The sequence below is a fragment of the Penaeus vannamei genome, chromosome 34, assembly GCF_042767895.1.
Source record: "Penaeus vannamei isolate JL-2024 chromosome 34, ASM4276789v1, whole genome shotgun sequence".
NCBI lineage: Eukaryota > Metazoa > Arthropoda > Malacostraca > Decapoda > Penaeidae > Penaeus > Penaeus vannamei.
In genome coordinates, this window is record NC_091582.1 from 7,485,429 (window position 1) to 7,491,997 (window position 6,569).

At 43.7% G+C, this 6,569-nt stretch overlaps 1 protein-coding gene across 2 annotated transcripts in view; it reads right to left on the reverse strand.

Annotated features, from left to right (window-relative positions):
- Window positions 1-6,247: 6,247 nt before the first annotated feature.
- LOC138868060 (DNA polymerase lambda-like) overlaps window positions 6,248-6,569 on the reverse strand; it is a 19,526-nt gene continuing 19,204 nt past the window's right edge. For both annotated transcript variants that reach the window (XR_011399940.1, XM_070145565.1), the window contains exon 3: window positions 6,248-6,569. This exon is cut by the window's right edge and continues 2,214 nt beyond it. The gene's annotated coding sequence lies outside the window, so the exon portion shown is untranslated.

A 6,569-nucleotide genomic window follows, 5' to 3' on the forward strand; every position in this document is an offset into this window, starting at 1 on the left:
TGGAGGGGGTTGGTATGGTCGAACAGGGAGGGATTGTCCACCAATGTAGATACGTAAGGGAAGGTCATGTGTACAGAAGGTAATTTTGGCCATATTGGTTGGATTCTTTCGTTGACCTTTAGGAGGAATGGTGTAGCAATGTACTGATTTCACATATTGGTCTTTGAGGCATCCTAATAAGTCTTCTCCACAGTCTGACCAATCTTTGGTATCGACTGGGCAGTTTGCTGGGGAGAGAGAGACGGTTCCGGTACAGGTATTAAGGGTTGCATGAGGTTCTGCAGGAATGGGGTTGCCAGAATGATCAGTTAAATTTGACAGTGCTATAGATTCAGTTTCTGATCTGACTGTTACCAGACGGGAGCGATCGCGTCTGGTATAGAAAGGGACTCTACCTACTTGTTTTTGGAGGCATTGTTGAAAGAGAAGAGTGTTGCCTGAGTAAGGAGCTGTAGCAGGGATCACGAAAAATCGGTCCCATTTAGCTGGGCTAAACAGAGTATTTAAGATATCTGTAGGGTTGGTGGTGGTGGATAGTCGGGGACGTGTGGAAGAGGGAGTATTACGGAATGATGGAGAATAAGGTTGCAAGGTAGTAATAAGGGAGGATTGGTTGTTTGATGAAGGTTGCAGGGGTGGAGTTGAATTTGAGGAAGTTGGGTGGGTAGGAATGTCTTCTGGAGATTGATTCTCTGCTTGGGTGGGTAATGCACTAGTAGGCATTGAGGAGTGGGCAGTAGTTTCAGTGTTCGGAGCCGTGGTCAAAGGAGAGCCTGGGTTGGGGCTATTTGATAAAGGGGCTAGCCTCATAGCCTCTAATAAAGGGATTACATTCTCATTACTGGTCATGGGGAACCTGGATTATGTAAATAGGCCTATTCGGTCCACCTCCTTTCGCTACTGAAGGTAAGGGCTAGATTAGTCAGGAGTACCGTGCCCATAGTTCCCGCTGGCCGTTCAGGACTGGCACTAGGTCAGCCTTTCATCCTCTCAGCACGGCTCTCACACCTTAGGAAGTAGATAGCAGAAGGGGATGGAGAAGAGACGGAAACAAAAGCTGGAGAAAAAAAAAGACCATGCAAAATTAGTTGAGTCGAGGGCTGAGGCCCTAGGCAGGGGAGATCCCTGTATTGGGTCTCAGTCTTCGTCTCCTAAGCCCCCCCACGACAACAACGGGCAAGGGATTGGGGGGGGATTGCCAGTGAAGTCAATCACGGTAGATAACGCATAAGCTTGTCTGATTATTTTTGGGGACATTGCTGGAAGAGGAGGGTATTATCAGAGATTAGGGGAAATCACAAAGAATCAAGCTGTACTAAAGGGAGTTCTTACAAAGTTTGTAGAGATGGAAGTATTAGAAGGACGACAAATGGTGTAGAGTGAGGTAGTACTGCAGGGAGGGCAATATGGAGAAATAATAGTAATAAGAGAGGTGGTGAAGAAGACTGCAGGAGATTAAGAAGAGGGTGTTGGGAGAGAGGAAGGAATGTATTATGAAGCTTGAGTAGGGTGGATGATCCGGAATGGATCAAGTTGACAGCATGCATTGAGTAGGGAGTAGCAGTAGCAGCGGTCAGGTATTATAAGTGTTATTGGCCGGAGACATGGTCAAAACAGAGGCAGGGGTCGAGAAACCAGAAAAATCGAATTTAGATAAGCTAATTGATAAACGGACAAGCGTCAGTGATCCTAATGAGTACAAAATTCTCATCATTGGCCATCGTGGGCCTGAAATGCGTGGGGAAGAGAATGGTTAATGGTTAAAAGCGAAATAAATGTGCTAGACATCTCAGGTCATATTGCACTATAGGAAGGTATAGTAAAGGGAGATGTCAGTTGATAGTTGCTATGCGTGAACTATCTAGAGTAATGTTGGAAAGTTGAAGATGGGTAAGGGGGTTGATTAGGGAAAGAGTTATGGTGGTTTAGGTAAGGGAATTAGATCAAGTGAAGGATATTTATGCGTATGAAGAAGGAGAACAGGTTGTTACAAGAAGCAAGGATATGACATAGGTGTGGTCTGTGAGAACGGAAACCGTGAATATTCCAATGTAGGAGAGCTATATCTTAGTTATTTTATGAGTGAACGCGCCGGTACGTGTTGGGGAATCTGGGGGGAAAGGAGCTAGGGGGTACTGTGACATGAGTGATTCCCGTGTTTATCCGGGAGGGAATGGAAAGGATAGAGGGGATGGAGGAAGGGAGAATGTGCGTATAGTTGGAGTTGAAGGGGGTGGGCTGTGTTGGGAGGGAGTAGGAGGAAGTGGTGGGGGGGGGGATATTAGTGGTAGGAGGATGGATATCGGAAGGTTGGATAGTTGGAGTTGATGAGGATGTGTTGTCTTGGGAGGGATTAGGAGAAAGGAGTGTAGGGGTGCTATGAGTAAGACGGGGATGGATATCAGTGGTGGACGGAATTGAGGGGGTTAGGTTGTGTTGAGAGGGAGTAAGAGGAAGGGGTGTAGGGGGAATATGAGTAGGAGGGGGATGGATTTCAGGAGGATGGGTATCGGAAGGATGGATATCGGTGGTGGTCGGAATTTAGGGGGTTAGGTTGTGTTGAGAGGGAGTAGGAGGAATATGAGTAGGAGGGGGATGGATATCGGCAATCACTTCATTTGTGGAGGGAGCATGGGTTATGGAATTTTGTTTCAAGCATATAATTTTGAATGTCTTACAAAGTTTCTGCAGTGGAGTTAGTTGGAGAGTTTTGTGGGACAAAGGTTTTCTTACGAGGGGGGGGGGGAGAGGAGACTGGTGTCTGAGGAGTAAAGGTAAAGGTAGGTGGAGGTGAGTGTGCGGTGGGGGAAGGGGTGGAACGTTTAGTCTGTCGACTGCGGGTAGTACGGTGAGGGAGAGGGAATGGTGTTGGGGCTGTAGTTGAGATTGGAGTGTCTGGATTTAGAGTGGCAAAAGAATTTGACTGGGGGAGGTTGAATGTAGAAGTGGAAGTGGGGAAGTAAGTAGGTATATGGGAGGGTGTAGGAACATCTTGAGGTGGAGGGGAGGGGCAGAGCGAGCGACATTACTAGAGTAGGGAGTATAAGAGAAACCTTGTCGGCGTGCTTCATGTCTGGCTTCACATAGAGTGAGACCATTTTTATATCTGAGAGTTGCTACCTTAGACTCAAGATTGTAAGTGGGACAGCCTCTATAAAATACATTATGGGGGTCGCCGCAGTTAGCACATGTGCGTGTTTGTTCAGGGCAGTTTGATCTGTTAGGACTGGGTTGGGCACAGAGGGGGCATCGGTCTGTGGAACGGCAGTGTTTGGCAGGATGCCCAAATCGTCAACAATTTTGCCATTTACGGGGAGGAGGTTGGTATGGTCGAACAGGGAGGGATTATCCACCAATATAGATACGAAAGGGAAGGTCATGTGTACTGAAAGTAATTTTGGCAATGTTGGTGGGTTTCTTTCGATGACCTCTAGGAGGAATGGAGTAGCGATGTACTGATATCACGCCCTGGTCTTTCAGGCAGCCGAGCAAGTCTTCTCCACAATCTGACCAATCTTTGGTATCGACTGGGCGGTTTGCTGGGGCGATAGAGACAGTTCCGGTACAAGTAGTAAGAGTTGGATGAGGTTCTGCAGGAATGGGGTTGCCAGAGAGATCAGTTAGTTTTGATAACGCTATAGTTTCAGCTTCAGATCCGACTGTTACGAGACGGGAGCGATCGCGTCGGGTACGGAAAGGGACTCTGCCTACATGTTTTAGGAGACATTGTTGAAAAAGAAGAGTGTTGCCTGAGTAAGGAGCTGTAGGGGGGGTCACGAAAAATCGGTCCCATTTAGCTGGGATAAATAGAGTAGTTAAGATATTTGTAGGGTTGGTGGTGGTAGAAGGACGGTGACGTATGGAAGCGGGAGTGTTGTTGAGAGGGTAGTATTACGAAGAGATGGAGAATAAGGCTGTAAGGTAGTAATAAGGGAGGTTGGGGTGTTTGATGAAGGTTGTAGGGGTAGAGTTGATGAATTTGAGGAAGTTGGGAGGGTAGGAATGTCTCCTGGAGATTGAGTCTCTGCCTGGGTGGGTAATGCACTAGTAGGCATTGAGGAGTGGGTAGTAATTTCAGTGTTCGGAGTCGTGGTCAAAGGAGAGCCTGGGGACGGGGAGCCGGTGGGGCTATTTGATGAAGGGGCAAGCCTCATTGCCCCTAATAGGAGTATTACATCTTCATTATTGGCCATGGGAAACCTTGATTATGTAAAGGGAAATAAACAGTCCACCCCCAGTGCTCTGTACGGGGGTAAAAGGGCTAGACAACTACATCGGGAGTACCGTGCCCATAGTTCCGTTCAGGACTGGCACAAGGTCAGCCGTTCATCCTTTCAGCACGGCTCTTTCACCTTAGGAAGCAGATAGTAGAAGGGGTTGGAGAAGGGACGGAAACAAAAGAGCAGGATTCTGTAGAGAACAGGTGTCTGATTTTATAGAAAAGTAAAGACAAAAGCAAGAGCCGCTACTGACCTGGCTAAAAAAGGTGCCTTCTTCACTTTGCCAGCTGCTTTTTTTTTTTTTTTTTTTTATACTGAATTCCGGATTGTATGAAAGACAGACAGAACAGACAGAAAACACAGACAGACAGACACACACACACGCACACACACACGCACATGCATGCACACACACACACACACACACACACACACACACACACACACACACACACACACACACTCTCTCTCTCTCTCTCTCACTCAATTACTCAATCAGCCTCTCTCTCACTGACTGACTGACTCTCTCTCTCTCACCCTTGTTTGGTAGCATAGTGAAGTTGACAGCATAATTTTTTTGTGTGTGTATCAAGCCTTGGTAGTTACACAGCCACTTAGTGGAAGAGATGCCAATATTTGTAGTTTCCCACGTTCTAGAGTATGCCACTTTAAGGGGACCGTCTCAGATAAGGGGGGACAAGGGGTCAAACTGAGTCAGCTAGCGTATAGTATAGGTACATGGATGAGGAAACTACCAAACGAGTATTAACCGCCTGTTATGGCTCGTTGTCTTGCAGCCGACGCGAGACTCCCTCAGCACCTGGGGGGGTACGTCCCTAATGAGCACCCAGGTACACCTATGTGGACTTCTGCTTGCTGTAATCATGCATACGTGAATGTTCAAGGAACACTTTTATACCAATATCAAAAAATTATATCACCGTGATTTATGACGAAATATATTGTAAAATATATGTAAAAAAACACATAAGTTTTGTGTCCTTTTACAAACGAAATATGCTTCAATTGAGACCCTGGTAATATGTTTTAGTTTACGAGTACGAGGTAATATGTACGTATATCACATACGAAGCACTAATGTTTAAAAATAGCCTTATTAGTAAGGATTAAAATATTTCCGTTACATTTCCCTTAACGGTCGGTACATCACAGCATAGGGAAATTTGAATTAATTTGAAATTGGTAGTTACCGTTGTAAGAACCAATTCAATACGACTGTTACCTAATTGTCAGATTTTTCAACTTCGGATGTATAAGCGAGATACAGATTTTTCATATTGATGATAATACTCAGTAATACCTGCTCTGAAATAAAAACTATATGGAATGTTGAGCTCGGTTGTTTGCGCACTCTTCGTCTGGCGTTCAAAAAGCTATCGCATTGTGTTCCCGATAAAAAATAATATGTTTAGACTTTACCGTGTCTTGGGTACCATAAATTCGCAAATATCCCACAACACCTAGGCGTCTGCATGATTTTATGCACTTCTTAGTAAAGATAATGGGTGCAAATGGCTAATCATAAACTCTACACTTGTTCTCCTTTGCAATCTGTTAATATTGACAATTATCGAAGAAAATGATATGAGAGGGATAACTAATATATTTTATTATTTAGATATGAAAGTCAATGTAGGCCTACTAAATGAGGATGATTAATCTTCTAACTTTATGTGCGTGCGTTCATGTACATATGTTCCTCCTCGAAAATTATAAACACCCAGTGACCCCCCCCCCCCCCCGCCTGTGTGAAGCATGAGAAAAATTCATCGACTTCCATAAGTTCTCGAATTCAATGCACTAAATTCATATGCTTTTAAAATTCTCAAAATTGAACCACCATGTTGTATTCATGCTAGGACTTTATAATTAGGTTGATTTTGTACTAATGTTGCCATCCACAGTTCCCCATTTCTTAAAAAAAAAAAAAAAAAAATAATAATAATAATAAAAAAAATAAATAAAAATAAATAAAAAAAAGGTTTTTATCTGGTTTAGATTAGTTGTTTCTATGGTAAAATGCATTTATTAAACTTTTCAGATGAAAATACTTTTATGAATGAACAGAAAAAAAATTACATTTTACAGAATAGTGTTCCTATTGAAAACGAAAATTCCTATTGACTTGGTAATTACTGGATTGCAAAGTACATTAAATAAGCATTTTTTGATATATAATATCATTAGATTCAGAGAAAAATAACCGAGATAATGAACTTTGGCACGGTGCCAAATACAATACGCCGTATCTCAGTTATTTTTTGTTGAACCTTTGGTACATTCTGTCTCGTAATTTTCATGCAATTCAAATGCAGTTTGTTGCTTTCA